At 54.8% G+C, this 26,472-nt stretch overlaps 1 long non-coding RNA gene across 1 annotated transcript; it reads right to left on the bottom strand.

Annotated features, from left to right (window-relative positions):
* Positions 1-1,209: 1,209 nt before the first annotated feature.
* On the bottom strand, positions 1,210-17,162 carry LOC134478359 (uncharacterized). The gene is made up of 2 exons (XR_010050973.1): positions 10,552-17,162; positions 1,210-10,208 (listed from the first exon to the last, which is right to left on the bottom strand). It is a non-coding gene; the product is annotated as an uncharacterized LOC134478359 (long non-coding RNA).
* Between the last annotated feature and the right edge of the window lie 9,310 nt (positions 17,163-26,472).

The following is a 26,472-nucleotide window of genomic DNA, read 5'->3' as shown; positions in this document are numbered from 1 at the left end:
GGAGTCTGGACAGGCGAGGCCGCTTCTTGGGTGCTTGCTGCTGTCAGGGGTGTTGCACCCCAACTTGAGTCGATGTGAATGCACTGGGATTGGCTTTGGTTTAAAGTTTGCGGGTGCCACCTGGAAACACTCCCCACCCCTTTGATTTGGAACCTGGGCTTGTGGGGTTTTTCTGTGTCAATTCCATCTTCCTCGGCAGTGGATGTCCTGAGCATAACATGAACTGGAAAAACAGGACTGGTCCCCAGCCCTCACTGCATAGGACGGTCTAAAGGACAGTGAAAGGGTCCCGGGCTGGCGAGAGAAGTCCTTGGGGACATCTGTGACATGCGCGGGCATCCAGGAGACCGAGTTTGGAAAGAGCCCTCCGCGGCTGCACAGGGCAGGGCGCGGTGCCGAGCTCTGTCTTCTGTCTCTGCCATCTACAGGGGCTCCTCAGTGGTCTCTCCTGTGGGGTGGCCTTCAAGGGCTCACTATGGTCACCTTCCAGCCCCCCACACATCTGCTTCCCAAGTGACAAACCAAACTGCCCTCGGGGCTGGAGCGGCTGCCGCCAGCACACATGGCCGACATGTGACGCTGTGGTCTCCTGCGTTTCGACGCATTCTTCTGGGACACAGGGACAGCAGTGTTCGGCGGTCACCACAGAGTTCTGTGGCCGCCAGACAGCTCAGAGCTGCAGGAAACCTCCTGTGGGTTCCCAGGACGCTTAGCATTCTTCAGCAGCCGACAGCCCCCCAGTAGCGCTGTGCAAACAGGCCATGCTCTGCAGCAGGGCGCCTCCCTCAGGGGTGAGGGGACCCCAGAAAAGCCGGGAGGGGCAGGGATGCCGGAAAAACCCAGGCTGCCTGCCTCCTCCTCCTCTTCCCCTTCCTCCTCCTCCTCCTTCTCCTCCTCGCTGAGCTGCAGAGCTGCAGAACAGGGCAGACAGGACTGCACAGGGACTGGGGATGGGGGAGGAGGGAACCTTGGGGACCTCGACTTCCTCCTCCTCATCCAAGCCCACCTCGCCCGCCTCAGCCCCCTCCACCCTGCGGGGTTCGTGTTCAGCGTCAAATTAAGTGTTCATGACAGCTAACCGCAAGTTATTAAATGTGATTCACCGCCACATCTCCGCGCCTTCCTCGCTGGTGGGTCAGAGTAACCGCTTAGACAAACCATTTGATTCATGGCATCGATACAAAGAGCCTTTCAGAAGGAGAGAGAGGCCTTCTCAGCCCTGAGCTGAAAATTGTTTTATTTCCACGATTCTCTTAAACAGGTCAGGGAGCTGAATGAAACCCCAAATCCTTTCTGACTGCTTAGCTGTGAAGTCTCTAAAACGTTTCAGAGCCGGGAGCAAGGGCTGTGGATTGCCACGTCAGCGGAAATTTAAGAAATCAGTGTCAGAAGCGAACTCGTGTTTGACAAGTGAGACCAGCGGTCTGCGGCCCTGGGAAGGTGGCGATCTTTTCGTGTTTAATGCTCCTAATAATCGGGTTTCCTGTCACAGAGAGGCGGTGTTGTGCTGGTAGCTCTGCTAGAGGCGAGGTGAGGAACCGCGGCAGTGCATTTGCTGGTCTTGGCGTTTCCCCGGCTCGCTCTGAGACAGTGGGCACCAGTCTTCAGGTGCCAGGCACCTTGGTCCCTGCCCCCTAGGTCGTCAGTCAGGCTCCACCCTTGCCTGGGTAAGCACCCTCGTTGCTGGGTGCTGGGTGCTGGGTGTAGCCCTTCACTCACCCACCGGGGACTTTGCTCCCCCTCGGCATGGCCGCGTGACCCTCCTGCGATGCCCTGGACAGGTCCTGGTGAGCGCGAGCCCTGGCCTTTGTTCTGGGGCAGGGCGTGGAGAGTCGCCATCTGTTCATAGTTGGCATCCAGATCTGATAGGTTGCACAGGGCCCCTGGGCTGATTGAATTTAAGAGGGGACCGAGTTCGTGTGGGATAAACTCAGATCTAACTTGTCATCTCTCTGCCAAGAGCATGTAATTCATTTTCTTATTACCAACATAGACTATTAGAAAATAAGCTTGCTATGTAACAAATTGAAGTCTAAGAAAATATCCATATTAGGAAACCCAGTTCGATGATTAAATTAAGCAAGGATTACTTCGGCGTGAATAATTCAACAATCTGCTTTTCTGTCCTGAAAAATGAGTTCAGTGAGGCATGGCTTGCTCGTAATATTCAACGGCTTGGCTTTCGGGGTTCGGGGCTCTTGCCCTCTCTCTCGGTGTCCTGCCCTCTTGTCTCAGCATCACCTTGCTGTCATCTGTGACATTGAGTCAGACTGAAGTCGCCCCAGAGGGGCCGGACCCTCTCCCTGCAGTCTGCTCCCCTAGAGTACCCGGCTCCCGCGAGGGGCAGAAGTGGGGACCCCAAGCCTTCAGTCACTGGACGTCCTCAGCGCACAAGGCAAACAGCCGGAGCACGGCCCCCCGAGACTTGCAGGGCTGCAGCAAAACCAGGCTTCCTGTTTCAGGCCCAAGGCACAGCCCATTCCAGTTTTGTTCTTCTTGAAAAGTCCAGACAGTTTCACTCTTCACAGTTTTAAATAGACAGAGAAACTATAAAATCTTTTATGAGTTCATATATTGCTAAATCATCATTCTTTTAAAAAATAATGTTTACTTTATTCATTTACCACACATTTGCTCAGCATGTACGCTGCAAACAGCCTGTTGTTGTTTTAGTGAATGCTGGACAATTTATTTTTTCTCTTTTGCTCAAATATGGAGCTAAAAGTAATCGTTGGACACTGGAAGGCTTAGATTACAGCAATCAGCATTTTAGGGTAATTTAATGAAAGAGTTCATGCTGTCTGAAAGAGGAAAAGCAACCTTTACGCAGAAAACAGTTTCACTAATACTAATAAAAGTGATCGAAAGACAGAATAATTAGATCTTCTTCTCCTCGTCTGACAGGGCTGACGGCGGCCTGTAACTGCCTGCTCCTCACAAGCGCTGGATGTGGGCTCCGCAGCCGGCAGCCATCGAGAAGGGTTGAAGTTCACCCAAAGTCATCTCGCTGCATTATGGAAGGCAAACGAAGCCCTAGAGTTCAAATCATCCAGCTCACGTGATGAGTGTTAGAGGGATAAGAAACTTGGAAGGACTATTCACTCCAAAAATCTATATCATCAGTTGCTAGAATTTGTAGGATTTTCGGATCCATGATAGACCCACCTAGGTGTGGCGGGGCGCTGGGAGGTCAGGACGCCCCCAGGGTGGGTGCATCTCAATTGTGCCCCCTGCTCTCCTGGACGCCAGAGCCCAGCTGTGAACGTGGCCAGCACACGAGTTGTGCCCTCCGAGAAACCAGGCAGGGAAATGCCCGCACAGTACGCTGATAGGATTCATTCCTTCCGCCATCGTTTGGCAAGAGCCTAGCAAGTTCCAGGAAGGCAAAGGGGACCTGGGCACAGCTGGTGTGCAGCAGGAGCCATGGGAGCCTGGAGAAGGGCAGTGGGGAGAAGTGGCCAGAGGTCAGCTGAGGAGAAGGTCAGGCCGCCAGTGCGTGCAGAGGGAGGGATGGAGGGAGGGGGGAAGGAAAGGAAGGAAAGAAGGAAGGAAAGGAGGAGAGGACTGACGGCCGAGGGAGGCTGACTGGCCAGGCATGTCCTGTGGGCCAAGCGTCTCTCCACCGCCCTGCAGGGTGGGCGCCATCTTTGTCTCTCTTTGGGGAGGAAGAAGTTGACCCCACCATCTCACAGCCAGGGAGTGCAGAGCCAGGGTCCAACCCAGAAGTCTGGCACGAGAGCCCCACTTTCCGTTGCTTTATGGGGAGACCAGGACAGATAATGTATTCTTGGTGCTGGGGTGGGGAAGGGGAGCGTGGAAATGCCCCAGCAGCCCCCAGAGGGGAGCGTGCGGATGCCAGCAGTGTGGCCCAAGGTCAGACAGGGGCCGAACCAGGACCTCTCGGAGGGTGGGCAGAAGCAGGCTTTAGAACACACATGCAGTTAGGGGGCAGAGGCAGGATGACATCACAGACGGCTGCCGGTGGGTTTTTCCTCCATTTCCTCTTCCTCTTCCTCTTCCTCTTCCCCCCTCTTCCTTTCCTCTGGTCCCCCATTTCCAGTAAGAGTGTAGGCATCTGCTACTCTTCCAAGACACAGGACTGGAACACAGCTGGGTACCCCAGGCCAAAGCCAGTCACCCAGCTGTCCTTGGGGTACCTCCCTCCTCCTTGTCCTTCTGGAAGTCCTTCTAAGGGGCCGTCAGGTGCATCTGTCCAGGGAGCAGAGCAGACCAGACCTGTTCTCCCTGGAGAAATCAGGAGTTCCAGTACACTGGTGACCATGACGTCGACAAGCACCTGGGTCCTTTGGGGGAGGAGGAGGGGAGAAGGCACCTTCGGGCACCAGGACCTGCCAGGAGGTCACGCACATCGCTGGACCTTTCCCTGCACAAGGACCGAGGCGCCCTCCACTGGGTACGGGAGGGCCGTGCATGGCTGTGCTGTGTAGGTGTGGGGCGCAGGCCTGGAGGGTGCCTGACAGACTGGGTATTCCCAAGTGTTCCCCAGCGGCTCCCAGCCCCAGCTCCACTGAGGCTGATGAAGGTGACCTCTTCCCAGGCTGTGCCAGCATCGAGAATTTTCTCTCATCTGTACTTTTGACAGGTGAATGGGCTGGAGACAGGAAATCTCTAGCTTTAAGTGCAGTTTCAAGACTTCTAGGAAGGAAGAAGATTTCTCTGTTTGTTTCTCAACCATGTATATTTTATAGACGAGGAGGCGAATGGTAAATAATGTTCCCAGGGCTGCACAGTCCACAGTGGGGAAAATCAGGCCCGAAGTCCAGCAGGAATCCACCCGCTCCTGCCCTTCCATTTCTGCTCCTTAGCCTCAGGTGTGGTGAGCGAGGTCTCTCCTACCCTGAGCCTTACAACCTCTCACCCGCTCACATTCCGAGAGCTTGGACCCAGTGGGTCTTTGGTTCGGTGCTTCCCTTCCAGCGTCTCCTGCTGTGCCTGCCTCTCGAGGGGCCCAGTGTGGCCCCCAACAACTGTGACTGAGCCAAAACCAAATCCTGGAAGGAAGGCAGGCACCCTGGGTCCCAGGGCAGAGAGACCAGGGCTGCAGAACAGGTGTCACCACCGCGACTCACCGCCAGGGGTTGGGGCTGGCCAGTCTCTCTCCACACATCCACCTCTCTTTGTGGGGCACTCAGGAAAAGGGGAGCTGTCTGCACCCCGACTAGCTGAAGAACAAGCCCAGCTGGTCCTGGGCCATGGTGCGTTTTGTGGAGGCAGAACCTTGTCTGTGGGTTCGAGGTTGGTGGGGGCCCTTGGCACCCCAGGGCCCGTGGAAAACAAGTGTCCCTATGGTGCATAGGGACCATAGCACCTGCTTGGTCCCCTGCTTCAGAGCTATAAAATAAAGTGAGCTGAAACCTGTGTTCTCCCAGGGGTGTTCCTAAGTCCTCGCTCACCGTTCCTACCCATCATGCCGGTAACCATGTGCCCAGGTCCTGTGTGTGCGTGTGTGTGTGTGTGTGTGTGTGTGTGTGTGTGTGCGCGCGTGTGTGCGTGTGTGTGTGTGTGTACTGAGATCCAAGGCAGTGGGGCCTGCCCAGCCGGGGGATGGTCCTGCCTGGCCAGGGGACAGTCCCTCACCCCTGCCCCCTTCTTAAAAGGAACTGTGGAGTTATAGTGGCCTCTTGGAGGATAGGGCCACCTCCCACCGGAGCCTCCACCTCACCAAGCCCCCTTTCCTTTAGGAAGGAGCAGGCACACAGGCCTGGGGATGGAACGGGGACACCTTAGGGGCTACCCCGACCCCCCAGTCCAGCTGAGGTAGGGGAGGGACTGTGTGCTGGATCCTTGGCTTGTGTGTCCCACACCAGTTTGCTGGCTACCATCACCCCAACCCCAGAAGGACCCCTGTTATCACCCCTTTGCAAAGCTGAGGAACCCGAGTCACAGGACGCTGAGGGGCGTGGGCCGACACATGGCACAGCAGACCCGACAGAGTCCTGCACCATCTTCATCCCAGCCAGCACCCGCCTGGCCCCACCCTCCTGGCGCCTATCCCTGTCCTGGCGCCTGTGTTGTCGGAAGTGGCTTTGGCAGGCAGCCACACAGGTCCACCCTCTCTGCCCACCCTGCCCGGGCCCAGGGCCTCCACACAGGGGCTTCTGGCTCTTAAAGGAGGTTGGGAAGAAGAGGGAGAGGGCAGTGGGAAAGAAGGCCACTCATTCAGTGGGGCCTGGATTTGAACCCAGCCCAGGAGCAGAGTAGGCCCAGTGTACCTGGTGGAGGACGGTGGCTGGGGGGCCAGGCAGGGAGGGAGGCCAAGCTGCCCAGGTCCCTAAGAGTCCTGAGCAAAGTGCTCAGCAGGACCCACCCTCTCCACAACTCTGGAGGCTGGAACGGCTAAGATGCCTGGGCTCCGGCGATCTCTCCCCCAAGGTGTGACCCAGGAGACACGGCCCTGGCTGTGGCATCTGACCCCAGCTCTGGCCCTTGCAGCACGTACTGGTTCCCTGCAAACCTCATTTCCCACGTCCCTGTTCTATCCAGAGCCTGTGCAGGCCCTGGCAGTGGCTCAGGCCCTGAGGCCAGGCAGCTGGAGACTGGGCCCCTGCTGGAGGGGCTCACAGCCCTGCTTGGGGCTCTGCCATCCCCTCCCCTCAGCTCAGGTTGCAGGGACTGTCCCCTGCTGGCCCTGGCATCCCTTCCTTCTCCTCTGTCATCCCTCCACACAGAGCTTCCTGCGTGGCTGATCCCGGGCTCCTGTGTCCCGGGGCCTCTTGCCCTCTTCCAGCACCCACCGCGGTGTCACCTGTCCCCAGGAGTACTGCACCGCTGAGGCAGTTTCTGTTTCGCTGACTGAATCTGCACTGGGAGCAGCAGCTGCGGGAGGGAGGACGGGGAGGACGGAGTGGGATGGATGTGGGGCTTCCCTCCTCCCATGCACGGGAACCCAGAGTGCCAGGACGCCAAGGGGAGCCTCCAAAGATACCGTCAGGGAGCGGGACACCCCGCCGAGCCGCACCCTTAGAGGCTGCGCGGTCCGTGGGGGTTGCGCCCTCCCACGCTGCCCGCCGGGCCCCGCGCGCGCTGCCGCTGGGTGCGAGCCTCGCTGCCGCGCAGCTTTATGAAAACCAGACTCGGTGCAGCGTTCTAAGTTTGCTGCATCAAAAAGAAGTTTAAATATTTTTGTTTAATGTGGAAATATTTTTAGATGATGAAGATGATTAAGTGTTGAAAATGTAGCGATCTGTTTGGCACCGAGAGAAAAGAAATATGAAGAATTTTTAATAAAAATCTGACCACATTGGTGTTGGAACACAATCTGTCTGAAATACAAGACAGATACTTTATCCCACGGGCTAAGCTGACTTTACTAATAGTTTTGGACAGTTACAGGTGTAATTTTAGCTACCAGAGGGAACACAAATTGTGTTATAAGAATGCAATAGAAACAATGGGAAATACAATTAAAGTTATTTTAAAAATCGAATATAAAGTTAGCAGAGCTAATACAAAGCATATTTTTGTAGCCTTTCACCAACAATGTATGTGAGTCTGAACCATTATGAAAATCAGATTTATGTGCTGGGCTTCTCATGTAGAGTGTGAAGATTGTGCTGTGAGCTCTCACTGTAAACAGCCACAGAGTGTGCCTTAACAGAATTATTCGAGATACACTGGCTCACAGAAGTAAATCTTTAAGAAAGTATCGGGACTCAGGGAGGGAGGGAGGGAGGGGGAAGGGTGAGGGCCGGAGGAAGGGGCTGCTGTCTGGCCTGCTTGGGTCTGCACGGCCAGCAAAGATGCCTCTATTTTTTGCCTATGTGGCTTTAATTTACCACTGCGCGATGCAGTATGTGTGGGGAAAATATGTGGAGTGAAAGCTTTCATGTGTTTTTTTGATTAAAAAAAAGTCAGTGCCACCAGCCCATGAGCACTCCTAAAATAACAAAGCAGTTGTGTGTGTGTGTGTGTGCGTGTGTGCGTGTGTGTGCCTGCACACACGCTGAAAGGGAAACTCTGGGTAAGGAGACAGATTTAAGTTTCAAGTTTCCAAGAATCTATTTAAATGACAGCAAGAAAAAATATTGAAAAAGTGATGAAAAATATCCCAGCAGGATCCTGTCAGAAAGCCACCTCACTTCCGGTGGTTTAACTCATGCGATGTAATTTCCACAGCCTTTCCAGTATGTGGGCGCCCTCGCTGCCAGTGACAGGCCCAAGGCTCTGAATCTAAGGCTCCGCCGGGCTCGGGGGAGGTGGGGTTTCCAGAAAAGTCTGCTAATTGCCCGCTCGGGACTCAAACCCAGCGACAGGCAATCATCATCTCTTTCCCTAAGTGACACTGGCATGTGGTCTGCACCAGGCACCGGAAGAGGCAAGTGTGTCAACTGAGAAGTGTCTACACAGCAGGCAGAGCGCTGTCCACCAAGGCCGGTCTTCCAGGCGGAGCCGGTAGAGGGGAAGGCGCTGTGTCCACACTGCAGGCTCTGACAGAGGCATTGTGGACCTGCACAACCAGCTGTGTGCTGTCTTGAGTTGTCCCCAATCAGCATCCCTTGGGAGTGCTGTTGACCAGTCCAGCTCACCTAAAAGGCTGTCGCCTTTGAGATTGGCCTGGCCCTGAGCCCTTGTCCCACCAAGTCACCTTGTGAGTGTCCTTGCTGTGTGGAAATCCTTTCAACATGAGCAGAGAAGCTTCGTGACCTCATCTCTGCCAAGGACAGCAGGCCGCCCTGTGGGTGCAGATGTGACCCGAGGTCCCCTAGGTGATCGCACTGGGAGACAGTGCCAGGTCAGTGTGGAGGCATTTCTGGGATCCTGCTCTGGACCCCAGATCTGCAGGACAGGAAGATGGCGGCACAGAGCGAGCAGAGACCTATGTCTTCTGGTGTCTTCAGAAAGCAATGAGCTAATGACAGCTTAGCAAGCTATTGGACCCTGTGCCCTGGGCGCTCCTCACTCCGGATGGATCCAGGCAGTGGAAGCGGGAGGGCATGTGGAGCGCACCCTCTCGGGGTTCTTCTCAGTGCAGAGTTTTCCCTTGAAGTCTGGGCCAGAACTTAGAATAGAAGCAAATGCCTTCTATAACTGGTTTTTAAAATATAAAGCCTGGTGCGCAGGCCCATGGCTTGCACGGGCCACCCTGAGGGGAGAGGAACTGTGTCAGGCTGCACATCAAACACGTAACTGTTTACTCATCTGCTGAAGTACGATGCAAGCCCAAGTTTAATAATTAAAGAAGGAAACCTGCACCTTGCTTGATCATCATACCCATCATCCCCTGCCCATCTCTCCAGACACCCGTATGTGGGTTGAAATTCTCCTTGCCAAGTGGCACAAGCACGTGTTTTGCGTGTCACAAGAGGCAGAGTTCGTGCTGCGAGGTCTGTGCTTGAGGACCAGGCAGTCAGTGGTGAGAGCATCCCTGGGTCACAAAACCTGCACGCTGCAGAAGGGGCCGACCCTTGAGCCCTCTGAGAAGTCTGTGTTTCCTGGTGGCTTTCTTTTCCCACCTGGAATCTCAGCCCCTCAGAACCACCGCTGTGGCTGCCGGGGTGCAGGGTCCCCCCCTCTCTGGTGTGTCAGGTGCTGGGGACAGCGCTTCCGTGACGAGTCTGCCCAGGTGCTGGCTCCAGCTTGGCACCTGGGTCTCTTGGCCGCGGCTGTGAAGCCCCGTGAGGAAGTCATAGAGGAGACCTGGTCATGACAGGATTTCAGAGTCCACAGCACAAACAATTGCGTCTTTAAAAAGAGAAGTGGCTTTTACATGATCCTAATGTCTTATACTCCTACCACCCAGATGAAATACCTGGAGTAAACACTGAAGACCAGACTGCAGTGGAGCAGAAGCCTGAGTCGCGTGACGGCTGCCTCTAAGAGAGCTTCATGACACCTCCGGTAGGACTCAGGGTCCAGGTGACAGCCATGAGCAGGGCTGGCGCTCACAGCTTCCCTCCTGTACCGGGTCCTGTTTGAGCCCCTATCCACAGCCTGGTCAGGTTCTCAGAGCCCAGGAAGCGAGGAGCGAGGCCCGGGCTTGCTTTCATGCAGGACAGGCTCTGCACAAACCCGGGTGTCCGCGCCCATCGCAGGGGCTCCATTCCGGGCCTCTGGCCCACCAGCTTCACGATCGATGTCCCTGTGCTCCACGGTCCAGAGGGCCTGCTGGTGCCAGCATGCTTGGTTCCTGAGGCTCCCTAGGAAACCCCGCGTCTTCCTGCCAAAGGGCTTGGTACCTAGTTTACTTTCTGTTTGGAATGAAAAGTACAGTTAACTTGTTTCTGTGGGCTCCTCTAGAGATACGCAAAACCAAAGTCGAAGCAATGGAAAACAAACACTGAGAAAGCACGTAATTAGGGGGTGCACATGCACAGGGGGGGCTGGCCGCATGTGACGGGGAGGACTGTGGGTGCTCAAAGCAGGGAGAGTGTGCCTGACGCTCCTGTTTCTGGACCCTCCCCAGCAATCGGAATGCGGGAGCGGCAGGTTAGACGGAAACCGTGGCCTGATGAGTCCACAGCCCGAGCCATCCTGACCAACCCGTAGGCTGCGGTTCCGTCTTGGTGGCGAGGGCCCCTGGTACACACAGACCTCAGGAGGTGGCCAGCGTCGAGACGTGGGGTCGGCCCCGGGCACCGAAGTGTGCCTGCGATGTCTTCTGCCAAGAGCAGGAGCAGCACTGTCACAGAACTGTGGGGACCGAGAGGGACAAGGACACCGCACGCGAATGTCCTCTCCAAGAGGAAGAAACGAGAAAGTTCAGCAAAACAAATACACTCTCCCCGGAATAGCAGAATGTGCTATCTTTCCAGGCAAAAGAAAAGAAGTGAGATTCTCCTAGGAAGTTACTGCGGTGACACAGGGGGTCGCCTCTCTCCTGGGGCAGAGGCAGCCGTCACTTGAATGCCGTCGAACAGCTTTTCAGCTCCCACAAAAGAGCAGACGGTTCCACTTATTTCTGAAATTAGATGCAATCATATCTGTGGATCGCGCAGCAGCAAACCACCGTAATCTGCATTACAATGCATTACCCCGCGCTCCCTCGCTGCGGTCTGCACGGCAACAGAAACACTTTGCGGTGACCTGCGCCGCGTCTGGCGGAGGCGCCGAGCCATGCCACGGCAGCAAAGCGACAGAGAAGGACGGCTTTCTGCTGCGAGAAAAGAGCAAATTAGAACCGAGTCAAGTCTCGGCTAATGCAAGACGAGCGTCTTCCAGTTCACGGTTTGCATAATTAGATATCCTGAATGGTCTCTTTTTTATTGTGCTAAAAATACTCCTGCTTTGTTTAAATCAGCTCTTTCCTTAACAGCGGGACTTTGGTACAGGAATCAGCGAGGTAGTTAGGGCAGTAGCAGGGATAAGGTACTTTTAGTTAACATTTAGGAAAATGCCCCTTATGGACGGCTTCTCCTGCTCACTAAGCAGCTGTCTCAGGAGGCCTTGGCTTCGCCTCGCAGCTGCTGCCTCTTCGTAGAAGGCAGGAGGCCACAGGGAGGTGCCGGAACGGGCAGGCTGGGAGGCCTGGCGACCCGGCGTCCTAGCACTGCTAAGAGCACCTTCCGTAACTTTCCTAACGCAAGCTGTTCAGGAGCACTGCAGGCATCCCCACACATTGAAATCCCTCGCGCGGATAACGGGCCCAGGGTGGCATGTACTCGTCCAGAGACAGCATCGCTTTTCTGGGTTTTACTCTGTAGTGCAGGCCAGCTTTGAACTCCCTGTGTAGCCCAGGATGGCCTCAAACTCACCCTGAACCTCCTGCCTCAGGCTCCTGAGGGCTGGGATTCCAGGCGTGTGCCACCACGCCACGCTAAATAAAGGCCACTTTGGAGGGGAAAAACTAAACCTTTCCTCGGCCTCGCTGGTGGGCCCTCCATCCGCTCTCACTGGTGGCTGGCGGAGGACACACACCCACCTGATGCCCTCTCCGCACACAGCCTGTACCCCGCCCTGTTTCTAGCCTACAAGTGCTCCTTCCGGGCGCTTTACCAGTTAAAGTATTAATACTTCTGGCTGCCGCTGAGCTAGAAGAGGTAGCTGAGAAGCTACCATGGCAGTGGCCAGGCCTGACGTCCCTCCAGGTCCCCAAGGAGGGGACAGCAAGACCATGCTGCAGGCCTTGCAGCTCCCTAGGGATTGGAGTGGCCCTGCCAGCTTGCCGTGCCTGGCGCGGTGCCCTGCAAAGACAGTTGTGGTTAGCATCTCCTGTTCCCTTAGGACGGCCCAGGGCCACCGTGACAGACATCTCTGGGATAGCTGAGGGACACGGCTCATGTTGCCCTGCCCACAGTGCACTCTGACCTTTCCTGTTCTAATTCATAGCCCTGATCTGCAGGCTGTGGTGACCGTGACAGGGGACCTGCGCTGTCCCTGCATCTTAGCACTCACATGTGCAGCGTGCGCAGTCAGCGCTCCGGACCTGGGCATCTTTCCTCCTCGTAAGGGAAACAGTGTTCACCATCTTCAGCAGACTGTGTGGTTCCGTTCTGTGAGGATCTGGGTTTCTGCTGGAGAAGGCAGCCCCGAGGAGGGCTCACTCACATAGCCATGCAGCCACAGGACTTGTCCCCTTTCCTGCCCTGGGTGTGGGAGGACCACGTGGTGTTTCACCCTTGTGCAAGAAGCTAACCAGTCACGAGGGTCCACGTCTGCCTCTCGCCCCACTGTGATTCCTCCACGGTCCCCTCGGAGTGCCCCCTACGAACTGATCCCTCAGAGATTTGAAGGGGGAGGTTTTCCAAGTTTGCTATAAATAGATGTCTTTTTACTTGATCTACAAGTTTCCTCCCGTAGATCTAGGAATCTAGGGCCAGATAAGAGGCACTGATATTTTCCGTGGTTTAAACTGCGTGACTTTCATCTTTCTACTGAAACACATGCAGCCTCTGTAGCCTGACCTCAGCAAAGAGCCCCGGGGGTCCGACCCGCTTTCCCAGGTTGCTCCCTGGAAGACACGGGGCACGGTTCGGGATTTCCGAGCTCAGATGGGCAGAACCGTGAGAGGCAACGCAGGTGGGAACTGACCGGGGAGGTACGAGCAGCTGCCAACAGAGGTGCCAGGCACCAGCATCCCGCAGGCAGGGCTCCTTCGCATCTCCCTGAAAGATGCTGCGCCCCTTGGCCTCCGTGGACTCAGTGTGGGCCTCGTGTCCCTGTCAACATGCTCCCCCATGACAGCCTGGAGGTGCTGTCACCATTCTCAGGCGGTACGGAGAGTCGGTGGAGCTGGAGCAGGTGTTCCAGGGGATGATTTTTAAAATCTCACACCTCTCCACGGTGTGAGTGGCCCTGACTGTGTGTGAGCCCTGGGGCAGTTCCAAGCTTGTCACCACGCACCTTGTCCTGTCTGTCTTCCCCTTGGAGGCCCTGCACATCTGTTCCCGATTGTTTTTTGTGCCAGGGAAGGTACCAGCAAATCGGGGTTGGCCCAGAGGAGAGTGGGGCAGTTCTGCATGGACGTCCTGGAGGGACAAAGCTAAGGAACCAAGGAGGTGCACTGCCCTCCTGGAGGTCGCAGCCACCACTTCTGCTGTTGATTTCAAGTGGGCTGGGCCGAGGGGCATGCTGGGAGTCAGACAACCGCACTCAGATTCCACGGAAGAGTTCTCATTGTTTCTAAATTACTGGTTAGCGTGAGCAGCCCTGGTGACTGCGGGGGAGGGGTCTGAGCAAACACATTTGGCCTCCACGCTGGCGTCACCGGCTGGAGGGAGGCAGACAGACACACAGCAAGAGGGCCGAGAAGCTCTGTGTGCGAAGGGCCAGCTCTCGACGTGACCTGTGTGCTGCCCAGCTGCACGTAGCCCACGCCCCGGCTGCTCCTGCCAGGGCTCCCTGCAGCCAGCAGACGCCTGCCCTTCCTTACTTCCCCGGCCTTTTCCAGATCTCCGAGGCCCTGCGGTGCGGTAGTGCCGCAGGCTCACCTGACGGACGGCACAGTTCCCGGGAGGCATCTGTGTCCTAACCGGGAACAAGGACCCTTGCCCAGTGAGGCTTCGCTTCATCCTCTCAGCTTGGCAGATGCAGGCAGCTCCGGGCCGAGGGTGCTCAGGGCTGCGACTCCTCAGCCCGCTGAGATCGGCTGTCACAGGCGCTGCCCGAGGCCTGGCTTACTCCAGGGAGTCTGCGCAGCCAGGGCACCACCTACATCCTTCAGTCAACTGTTTGGCACTGCAACCCTCTTTAATTCTTCCGAATCCTTGAATTCTGTTCTTGGAAGTGCAGGCAAGACAGGGCAGGCGAGCTGCCTATGAAACGAGGGCCCTCACCTGGATGGTTCCAAACACCAGTGCATTTGAGAAGCAAAACACATCCCTGTGGCCTGGTTCCCACAGGTCAGCCTGGCCCTGGGCGATCAAAACTCCAGCTTCTCTGCACTGTTGTGGTTGCTGTTGTAACGGGAGAGGATAATAGCTAGGGTTCCTTGGCTTCAAACACTGATTTGTGTTGCAAAACTGCTGAGTGTTCTGGTAAGGGAATGCGTGGGTCTTTTTGTCCCTCTAAAGCCAGGACCTAGGGCTCTGCCGCGTGCTGATGTCCATCTTGCGTCCTGGAGAGGGCACGCTGCAGCTTCCTCCACAAAAGCAAAGAGTGGAGACGGCTCATGCCCATCCCTTGACAAGCTCCAGCCCGAGCCCTGTGTGGTCACAGCTCCCACCCAGCTCCTTTGCCCGCAGCTTCAGTATCACAGACGGAAAGGAGGCTTTTTCATTCGTCCTGGGTACAAAAACCCTTCCTCAGCTTGTTTCAAAAGGGCTGAATTTTTTACAGTTCAGAGGTTGGAGCACTGAGAATTACAGACCAGCAGGCTCGAAAGCGAAGTGACACTGTGTTGTTGGCCAGCGGTGCCAGGTCCTGGGTGTGTGTGGAGTGTGCTGAAGAGTGGGGACTTGGGGGGAAGGAGTGATCTGGGAGGAGCAGAGGAGCTGACAAGGGAGGACACAGAGTGGGGACGCTTCAGCAGGCCTCAGTGGCCTCTCTGGCCCAGTCTGGCAGCAGGAAAGCTGGGGGTCCAGCAGGGCTGGTGCTGGGGGTCAGGACTCTCAAATTCCCCAGCCCAGCTCCTGAGCGAAAACATGGGCCGTTAGTGGCTTTCACTTTGTCGGGGGCCTGCAAGTGTGACCTTAGTCAAGCCAGGAGCTGGCTCAGCTGTAATACGACAAGGCCAGCCAGTTTAAAACTTATACACAGGTTTAAGGATTGAATGGTTAGCTCTATTTGAGGTCATGCTCCGGAGCAGTACCAGCCAGGGCAGAGGCTGCTGGCCCAGTAACACGGGTACCACTGAGCAGCCGCTCCAGTGTCCAGCTGGGTGCACAGGCGCTGTGGTGCCCCTGAGCATGTATCAGAAAATGCCCCCGTAGTCAGTGTACTTCAGATTGTTAGTTGCCTGGGTAACAGTTCCTGTCCCAGTTCCAGTTGCTCCTGTCTCTTAGAAACGGTTGATCACTGAGGGCACAGCTGGTTGCTACAATGCAGGTCATATAAACAAATCCCCAACTGACAAGCCACTCTGCCTCTGTACTACCTGCTTGCGTATCCCATATAAGCCCTGGGTCACCAGAGACTGGGGCCTGATATTCTAGGAATGACCCTGATCTGTGCTTGTTGATGTAAAATAAATCTGCCTCCCAACGCTGGGTGTCATTTCTGTGTTTCTGCTTGCCTTTGAAAGCACATCAGGGCTGCAATCAAAGACCTGCATCCAGGTACGTGTGACACACAGAGACAGACAGGGTGCGAGATGCTAACGGGAGGAGCAGGGTGCAGAGCAAGCCAAGGTTGGCCGTAGGATGCGCGGGCATTGCCCAGCAAGGCTGAGTCTGGGAATGTCCTAACTGTTCTCCTCTCTGTGCCGTGAAGACCGTGTTTGTGGGGCAGGACGGTGTGTCTGAGTGCCTCGTCGGCTGACGCTTCTGCAGCACTGCTGTCAGCCTCTTAGTCTCCTCGCAGTGAAGCCAAGACAGTCCTTGGAAAGCTCAGAGTCCTACGGAGAGCAGCCTCCCCCGCCAGACAGGAAGCCACGGTGGCTCTGCTAACCCACAGGGACATCTGTGAGACATGCCAGGGACTCTGAGCCAGCAGCGGACAAGGCTTCATGACACGGGAACAAAGAGCTGCAGCCCAACACCCACATTTACAGGCGGGAAGGGGTTCTCCCTGGAGAGTCTGAGTCATGCCTCTGGGACCCACGGGGGCAGCAGGACCAGTTCCACGCCCGAGCTCCTGGTGCCCAACCCTTCACTTTTCCTTTTTGGTGTTGGGGGTTGAACCCAGGACTTTCGCATTGAGCTGTACCCCAGCCCTGATTTTACTTTCTCTTTTGAGACAGGATCTCACTAAGCTGCCAAGTTGCCCAGGCTGGTCTTAAGCTTGCCACCCTCCTGCCTTGGCCTCCATGAGTGCTGGGATGACAGGTGTGCCCCGCCATGCCCAGTCCAACTGTGTCTTTTAAAAGTTTTCTCACACTAACATTATTTTATGGAAACCCAGCAAATTTACAGGGAGCCCCCCTTACACCAAATGATAGCACCCCAGGTCCTGATTACTAATTAGTTCAAATGTTTGAGAGAAAAATAGAACAGACAGTGGGCTTCAAAGTCAGGTCAAACAAGGGAAAAAACAAGACCTTAGCATCTTTTTCTCTGTGGTGTCTACACAGATGCCACCTCAGACGCCTGAAGGCAGAGGGTGGCGGGAGCCCCCAGCATGTTTACTCAACAGTTACCAGAGGGTAAGTGAATTCTTTCTAAGATTTCACTTTAGGACCAAGATTTATCTAAATATGTGAGTGTTTAGACCACTAAAAAAATATGGCAGAATGATTCTCCTTTCACAATATGTTAATCTTTCTTTATTTGTTCCTCCCAAATGTTTTTAAAACAGTCTCTGCCCAGGACAATTGGATCTTGTGTATCCTGTCAAATTTTAGGAGAAAACAAATTATAGAAGCAGATTATAAAGCTTTGGGCGCGGAGGCCGTTCACCACGGTGGTGTGGTGAGAGGTTTCGCTGGGGACTTCCGCCAGCAGGGCTTCCAAATCGGCTGAGAAGTGCAGAGTTTACTTGGCATCTATTTTAAGGCCTGTCTTTCTGCACTGTCCACCCAGTTCAAGGGCTCTGATCCACTTTGGGGGTGAATGTGTCAGGTTTGACATTAGACCTTCGTGATGCAAGGATCTCAAGCTGTAAAACTTGCTCTAATTTCCCCAGCAATGGATTCAAAAGCAGGAGGTGGTACAGTGGACCTGGTAGCTGTCAGATGCACATCTGAAATCCAGGTCTCAGTGACTATCTCCCAGGAGAAAATGACACTTTACATTTTACCTCGGAGCCACGATCGGGAGGGGAAGGGGAAGGGAGCTTCTTTTTTGAAGTCACTATGTGAGCTCAAACCAGGTCCATCTGAGCCATGGAGCTGGCGGCCCTCAGGCCTGTGCTGTGTGGGTGGGCGGCAGGTGGCCAGCCTGGGCCCCAGTTTGGGGGCCAGGGGGACACCGTGAGGCTGGCGAATGTGGGCAAGTGCAGACTCCCTCACGACGCAGGCGATCGCCCGTCCGGCAAACGTGGCCTAATAAAAACGTGTGTGAAAGCTTTTAAGGAGCTTCCCTCCTCAGCTTGGTGACAGAGTAGGCAGCAAATGCAGGGAGGAGGAGCAGCAGGGGACAGGGACCCTGGCAGGACGGGGCAGGAGCGGAAGTGGGCCTGGGAGCAAGAGGGAAGGGGGACTGGGAGCCACAGTCTGGCGGCACTGCTCTGACCCTCCAGCGGGCGGTGAAGACTTCCGTCTTGCCTTCTTTTCTGGCTACCAAACTGTCACACTTATCAAATAAATAATTTCCACACAAGCAGATGAGAGAATAACAGAGGGAAATGAAGCATCTGCAGTGAGCCCTTTATCAGCAGCGCGTGGCCAAGGGCCCGCGGCCACGCCCCTCCTCCCGAGCATGCCACTGCCTGGTGTGCAAACCCGCGTACTAACTTAGGTTATTGGGAGAGTTAAGTGCGTGTGTTATTGCAAATTAAACTAATTAGTGTCATTTCCTGACAGCTGCAGCGAGTGCTAGCGATCGAGAGCTTCCACAGCGGTTCACGGGGCTGCGCAGAGCAGGCAGCTGTGGTTTGGTGGGACCGAGGCGCCTGCTGGGCCGAGGCCCTGTGTCCCTGCCCTCCTGGCCCTTTGCAGCCCTGGGGACTGCTGGGGTCTGCAGCCCCACAGGGAGGGAATCAGGCTGGGAGGTGCAGGTCGCTCCCTGTTGGAAAGGCTGAGCGCGTGCTCCCTCCCTTGAACCCAAGGCGTAGCTGCCCATAAAACATGTTGAAACTCATTTCCTGAAGCAGCCAGACTAATTGTTCTGAAACAGCCTTAGAAAGCCTCCCTGACTGCAGCTTCCAGCACGGGTGAGCAGTGGAAACCAAGGTGACGGATTTCACAGGCTTTTCTCTCAGCCCCTGGGCTACAAACCATCAGCATGTCCACAGCATGGCGGTTCGGTGCTTTGCACACAGAGCTGAGGTCCTAGACGACCAGACCCAGCACCGGGCTCCTGCAGGCCACCAGGGGGGTCTCAGCATCTGCAGCTTAAACTGGGACAGACTGCTGAGTCCTGCAGAAGGGAAGGGACCAAGAGGCAGAGGGAGATGGCTGGAGAGTGAGGCCGTGCTGCAGGTGTACCAGCTCCCCAGGAATGTGATCCTTACAGCCTGCAATCCTGTGCTGATATTTAAAAAATCTAATTTAAAAAAAGGCCCAACCAAGGGAAAGAGAGGGGAGGCCAAGAGACTGAAGTAAAAAACAGATAGAAAAGAAGCTCATAGGGCTCCTGCCGCGCCCTGCACTCCTGGGCCTGCTCCTGAGCCAGCAGCTCTGCTCCCAGCCTGGCTTCCCGGGGAGCAGCAGCCCTGGGGTCTGGGGCGAGGGAGGGAGACAGAGCCCTGAGTAAGGCGGGGTGAAGGGGACTCTGCAGCAGTGGGCCCGGGTGCCTCGTGAACTACTGGTCCCTTCTCCCCAGGCTCCGAGAGCAGTGTGTGCCCTCCCACTGCTCAGGGCTGAGCTTGCCTGGGACCACAAGGGCTGTCCAAGGGGGAGCCGTGCCCTGATGTAGACCTCCCAGCTCAGTTCATGGGTGCAGGCCCAGGAGGACCCTTCGGCGGCTGCCACCTGCATGGCTCAGGCCGCGGGATGGAAGTCATACTGGCCAGCAGGTAAAAGGCAGCAGGACTAGGGCAACAGGTTGATGGCCAGCATCTCGGGGAGTGGGTGCACACAGATGGAACCCCACACTCCTCGAGGTGCTGGGACCCATGAGGGCTGTGAGGGTGTTGTGGCATTGGGGATGCAGCAGGGGCTGAGGCTCAGGACCACCCCAAGTCCTAGGCGGAGCGGCCTTGAGACGCCTCACTAACCAGAGAGCAGTGTGCACCCAAGGCGCGCTGGGCCTTCTGCAAACTCGATGTTAACAGTGGGCCTCTGTGTGTTTGCGTGACGGAGGACTATCTATGGAAAGACGTGTTACTCCTGTAACCATAGCTGCCACGCGGCTTTGAGCCGGGGATTCGAGCACGCAGGGCTCAGGAGGCAGGAGACACACTGCCATCTGTGCAGCCTCTTTCTTTTTTAATAGCCAGGGAAAGCTATCACCTCCAGCACTGGTCCGCTTTCAAGATGGGATCTGTTTGGTAAGACCTGTGTTACGGTTCTGCTTCCTCTAGAAAGCACCCTGCGACCACACGTGCAGTTGCACACCTGTATTTGTGCTCTAAAAGTGCTCTCTCTGGGTGTGGTGGAGGATCCAGAAGGCTGAGGCAGGAGGATTGTTGCAAGTTCCTGGCCAGCCTGGGCTACATAGTGAGTTCAAGAGCAGCCTGAGTTACACGGCTAGACGTGTCTCAAAAAACAAACAAACAAACAAACAAACCCCACAAAAATGCTGTCTTTAAAAAATTTTAAGCTAAACAAACTGATAAAGCTGTGACTTAATTCTTTCTTTGTGAAAATGGTTGAAGGGACCACTCACTGCCATGGAGCCACTGGACCTGAGTCCTGCTAGAATAGACGCTCTGTGGAGCGAGGGGGACTCAGAAGGGACAGGACGGCAGGCTGGAGGCAGGGAGGGCAGAGCCTGCGTGGCTCTGTGGGTGACGGGATGCAGCTGATGGCAGGGAGAGAGGGGCTGCGTGCTGTGACGGTGCCTGTGGGCCTTGTCGCACCTGAGCAGTGCTGCCTCGGTGCAGTGAGGCTGGCCGGAAGCGCACTAGACTGTGATCCGCTGAGGTTCATTCAGTGTAAACGTCTGTCTGCCCGCCTGGGCCTCCTGCATGCTACAGCACATCGTTTCTTCATGAAATATTGCCATAAGTAGTTATTGGCACTTTTTATGTTTAAAGCTTGGTAAAATGAAAGTTTGGCAAAACCTTGTTTGAGCCTCTGAATTTCACAGCTTGTGAAATCCGGGCTGCTGCTGAGAGGACCCAGGTCAGGACGCAGCAGGGCAGACTCGCGGTGCAGAGAGGCTTCTGCTCTCCTGGTGGCTTTTCATCAGTGTACTTTCTATCAGTGGCTCTGCATAAGATGGTGTTTTAAAAGCATGAGTATTCTGACCTGAGTTTGGTTTGGTTTGGGGTTTTGGGGATGTGGTACTGGGATTGAGTTCAGGGCCTGAGATACACACCCAGCCCTTTCTTCTAGCGTTTCTTACTTTGAGACAAAGTCTTGCTAACTCCCTAACTTGCCTGGGCTGTGCTTGACCTTGGAATCCTCCTGCTTCAGCCTCCCAGAGTGCAAAGATCACAGCCGTACACTACCTTACCTGGCATGATTTGCTTTCTAAAGCAATTATCTAGCACTTCCACTGTATAGAAATGTTTTCATTTGAAAATAGGAACATTTTTCCTTGCACAGTGAGTTCGGAAGATTGAAAACTAAATCATCAAAACAAAGTGCCACGAGAAAAGTTTGTATATTTGCTTACCGCCAGAAGAGAAATACCAGTGCCTCCAGTCCTCAGTCCCCACCGACACCTGTCCCTGGCAAACCCTGACCACTGTTACCCAAGGAATGCAAAGTGACAGCCCTTATGTGGCTTCAGTCCATGGGACTTGTTGACCAGCCTTGTCGGTGTGATTTTCCCTCGAAGACTACTTGCTCTGTCTTCCTGGTTCTTTGGCTGCTGTGAGTTTGGAGGCAATTTTGGGGAATGCGCATTCGGGGGCTGATTGATGGAGCACCCGCCGGAGCTGAGCATCTACTGGGCGTCCACAGAGCAGCACACACTGCTGGACACGGAAGGACGGCGCCTGGACTGTCTGGTCAGGGAGTGCTTACACCCACCGGGATTGATGCAAGGGTGTGGCCCACCATGGGCCGCTGCTCCACTAGGAACACAGTGAGGACAGCAGGGAATGCTGGTTCTGCCCGTGCCCAGAAGCTCTGCAAGGTTCCTCAGAGACAGGCGGAGGCACCCGGAGAGCGGCGGGAGCTACCTAGGACACTCTGAGGTGCAGCCCTCAGTGTGGCCCCTGTCTCCTGGCACTGGACACTGGGCCTGGCACAGAGCAGGGGCACAGACCACAAAGGAAGCAATTGGCTATGCCACAAATCAGCCTGAAAGGTGCCTTTACAAGTTTAAGTCCTCTGCCCTGGGCACACGCAATCAGGAAGGACGACAGTGGGCTCTGAGCTGTAGCACACGAGTGATCGATCGACTTCCCGAAAGAACTTTGAGATGCTTTTTCCTGCGACACCAGAACGGAGATTCTGCACACCTTTTGGTCACTGGTGACTAGATGTTGCACTTTTGGACCCCGGGATTCTGGACACAGTCTCTTATCTGAGGCATGAGATGAAACTCCGTGAATGTAGCTGAGGGACTGCGATATCTCGGCTCCCAGGAGTTAAAGCACTCCTTCCTCCCAAATTCCTGGGTTTCCTGGGCTGGTCCACCAGGACACAGAAAAGAGGTCATTCCCCCACTTTCTCCCCCACTTCTTCCTCTCTTTGCTCGACGTGTCAAGGACCATCTTTGCAGCCTTTCTTGGTCTCTTTGTCTGAGCTCTGTCCAGGTCAGGAGCACTGGGATCTGCCAGCTAAGCGCCCATTTCTGCGGGGATCGACCCACACAGCTCTGCCCAGAGCGGGAGGTGGAGCCTTTTTCTCTGCTCCGTCGGTGCCCTCTGTGGGTCACGGTGCACCAGTGCCTATCCTGGGGTGTTCCTGGGCACACCTCAGAGTCCCCGCCCTGTGGGTGGCTGCGCCCCTTGTGTAGAGGGCCTGTGTTTGGTTTATAACCCACTACACGGCTTCCCACACTCTGCCTCTCAGCCCCACACATTCCTTACATAGCATCTGCAGGTGCATAACATCGGTGTTGTGTTAATAGCTCCTCTTCCTTATCTAGGGAGTCACGACAAAGGAAAAGCATATACAAATGTTGAACACAGGCGTGCTTTATTATTTATTATTTTTATTTGTTGGATGGGGTCTTACTATGCAGCTCAGGCTGGCCTTGACCTCACAGTGATCCTCCTGCCTCAGCCTCCCAAGTACAGGCGTGCACCGTCATGCCCACATTTCTTCTTTTTTATCTTCAATCCTCAGCTTGTTGGATGTAGGCATGCGGAGACTTGGAATTCTGGAAGCCAACAGCACCTATACCAGGGACACCCACAGGACACGCCACTCTCAGTGGCGTTGGAATGGTGCGTTGGAGCCCAAAGGGGTAGCATCACACAGGCACTGTGGAGTGCGGGCCTGGCTGAGGGCAGGTGGGGCCGCGGAGGGGCTGTCCTCCCAGAGGTGCTCACTTGCTGCTGCCCGGCTGACCAGGCCGCTGTGCTCTGACCCCTGACCAGAGCGCAGTTCCTGCTTTCTGCCAGGCCATGTGGTGGCCATGTGGGTGGCCATGGTGCTGGCGGTGCGGCCCGTGCCACCTTCCTGCCTGGGCACACGCAGCCCTTCACCGTGGAGCTCCGCTGGTGTTCTCGGAATGCAGGATGTGACCTTTCTCACACCAGGAGAGAGGAGGACGACCCTGTCCATGCCAGACACCCAGCTCTCGGAGAGATGTGCAGTGCGGGCGCCATCTGGGGCTGTCAGGACTCTCGTTCCCAGAGGACCAGGCTGGGACTCGCCGGCATGGTGGGCGACAGCGCCCAGCACAGGTGCTGTGTTCGTGGGCTCAGTAAGCATTGGAGTGGTGGGTTTCACTGTGGGCCACATCCAGCCCTCTCCGCAGACCCCGACTCACTGCCAAATATTAATTCTTTCACGAAGCCATTACCTAGGAAGGAGCATGTTAAGAAAGGACATGCAGGCCAAAACTGCAGACTCCCCTTCAGATGGTCCCCTTTACACTACTGGGAACTTGGCCTGCATTCCGGGAAGGGCCGGGCAGCAGCGGATATAACCAGAAAGTTGTCATGTTAGTTTCACAATTGTCACCCTGTAAAGGAGGTAAGGGCTATGCTTTCAGAGACACTTCTCATCCTTAGCAACAACTCGAGAAGCTGGCTGGCGAGGTGCCCGTGCCCTGGCTGGGGTCACGCAGGCAGGACAGGGAGGAGGACCCAGCTCGCCCCTCACCGCTCTCCACACCCACCGCGGCCGAGGGGACCTGCGTGGTCAGCACCTCGACGTGACTGCATCTCAACTTAGGAGACTCCACCTTGTCCAAAGTAAAGACTAGTGCTCATGTATACTACAAAACAAGGTGGATTTCACACACACACACACACACACACACACACACAGAAAGTGCTCATGAGCAAACGGGAAAACATCTAACAGAAAACACGCAGCGCCCCTCCTTCTGGAGCGCAGCCTTTTCTCTCTTCTCTTTTGGGCACACAGTTCATCTCCTGTGCTTTCACCTGCTCCTTTCACTTAAATATCATCCATATAGTCCCAGAACAGTAATAATAAAGGTGCAGCAGATTTTGTTGTTAAATGACTCCCATGCTTTGTTACAGTAATTAAGGAGCCAGGTGATTGCAAATCAAGGTGAGCCACAGCCTCGCCCCAGAATCTGGTGCCTCTGCTGCTCCCTGGCCGGGTTCTGAGTGCTCGGCGGCTGCACCCTAGGGTCTGCCGCCCTTCACACGACCGTGTGTGCCGTCTCACGTGGTAATTTAGGAAACCGGACGTCGATGTGTGGTGCCTGGTATCTCCCAGCCTGGTTCTTGCTGTGTGGAAATACCCTCCCTCGCGTGCAGTTCCTCGTCTCCTGCGGTGGAGACTCAGAAGTCGGTTCTGGTCACCTTGTGCACATGTCCCCAGTTGACGTCTCCTTGCCGCTAACGCGTGGCTAATCGTCCGGGCCGCCGAGCCTCTCCGGAGACTGCGGCCTCCCCCTCCTGCCGTGCTTCAGGTTTGAGCCGACCTGTGAGCGGCCTCGAGCCTTCAGTCCCCTGCTTTCTTCCTGTTTGTTCTTTTCCTTTGTCTTAGCGCCTTCATCATAAAACTGTTTACAAATGTTGAAGCACCATCACCCTTCGATCATCCCTCCACATTTTTGGCCTCAATGATGCCACTCAAGTATCATAAATGTGTGACTCACCTTTGCTCTTATTTTTACATTAAAAATGTGTGAAACACGAAAGTTTCTGTATTTATTCATGTGTGCGGTTTGAGAAACACCCCCGGTGTTCTCTGAGTTCTACCCTTGGTAGCCAAGGCGCTGACTGCTCTGGCTGAGTGCTGTCTCCCTGTGTTCCCCCGTCCTGCTCGCAGGCATCCCGGCTCCTCCAGCTCCCCGCCTGTCCCCTTGATCACTCCCGGAATCATGATAGCTTTAGAGCATGTTTCCCTATGTGCAGGGGAGGTTTCTACCTTGTAACAGGGGCACCTTAGTTTACAAACCCCACTTGTATGATCTGAGGAAAGAGGACTGCATTTGTGTTTGTGGTCATGGTTGTTTGTCACCTGATGCAGAGTTTGCTAACAGAAGCAAAATTTTGCCGAACGCTTTTGCTTTTGAACCAAACTGGTTGCAAACAGAAGCATTTGTGAATCAAGGTCTTATTGTATTTTCCTTTAAAAAACATGTTGCACTCTGGAAGCTGAGGCAGGAGGATCACAAAGGTCAACCCTAGCTTGGGAAACTTAGCCACTCAGTGAGACTCTGTCTCAAAATTAAAAAGGGGGCTGAACATGTATTTTAGTGCAAAGACTCTGGGTTCAGTTTTCAGTATCAAAAAAACTCTATTTTCTTCTATATGAATTTTGGAAACCCCTGCAAAATAATTCCTCTTGCTTCGTTAACCCATCTAAGAAGGTAGAGGGTTTGCAAACTCAGGCTTTGTTCTTATATAAGTCAAATCCATATCAGATCTGGGGACTGAGTTTAATAAAAGCCCAGGAACACACTAAGGTTCTTGAGGTGAAACTTATGCAGCCAATATTTATACACCTCTGACATTATGTTTGATTATGAGTTTTCTGCCCTGTATTTGTATAAACAAGATCTGCCACGTAAGAATGTCCAAGTTTGTGTTGTGGTTTCTAATGTTGCCTCTGAAAGAGGAGCAGCATGATCCCCTGGGGATCTGCCATCCTGTTACTCACCACTGCCCCGCACTGAACTCGGGTGTCATCTGACTCAGAGAACGGCCGCCAGGTGCACACGGGAGTAGAGGATGCAGCCGGGGCCGGGGTGAGGGGAGCATGGAAATGCTTCCCCATCAGGAGAGCCCGACCGGAGGCTCCGTCCCGGTTATCAGCCGTCGGTAGGCAAGCGGTGTCTTCCTTTTCCCAGGAGCTGAGGAAGGCTGTGGTCTCCTGTAACCCTCGGGATCCCATTGTATTTATTCATGCTGTAATTTTCAGGCTGGATTACTGTAACTAATATACCACCAAGTCTGTGCTGCAAAACCCGTGACCTTTGGAACTCTCCGTTCTAGCAGAAAATTGGCATAAGAAATTTCGACACAATAAACGCTTTAATTTTTTCTTAATCTTGATCCAGAATTCACATGGTCTGATTTAATTATGGCAGCGGCTCTTTGCCACCAGGACCGGTTTGGGTTAAGAGGCTTTGCAGATTGCAGTGACAGGAGAAAAGGAGATGAGATCGTTCTATTGGAGCAGGTTATTCTGAGGGAAATAAAAATATGAAATCTTTGGGTCTGTTCTAAAGCAATCCACGCCCACAGCTCAGTCTGATTTCTTGGTTTTTGATTTTGGTGTGGGGACCTGGCCTCGTGGCCTCATGCTAGCCAGGCGTGCCCCACCACGTCCAGCTTTGCGTTAGCTTTTACAGCATTTGAAAGCCTAAAAACCACCTTCGTGCATAGACTGTGCCAACACAAGCTCAAGCTGGCCTGGGCCTCTGCGGAGCTGTGGGAGGGACCAGCCTGCGAGGGCTGCAGCTGTTGCTTCCATGACGCCTGCTTCGGACCCTGCAGGACGTTTGCTGGTGACCTTAAACATGGTCTCTCCTGCTCTTCATGACACCGTGGTGGACGCCACTCTCCTGGCGTGGAGGCCAGAACTGAGCAGTGCCCAGAGCCTCATGG

This window comes from Cavia porcellus, unplaced genomic scaffold (genome assembly GCF_034190915.1).
Source record: "Cavia porcellus strain 051 isolate PalLab524CR breed Dunkin Hartley unplaced genomic scaffold, mCavPor4.1 scaffold_12, whole genome shotgun sequence".
Lineage (NCBI taxonomy): Eukaryota > Metazoa > Chordata > Mammalia > Rodentia > Caviidae > Cavia > Cavia porcellus.
Note: the sequence above shows the minus strand (reverse complement) of the source record. Positions and strands in the feature narration are given on the sequence as shown.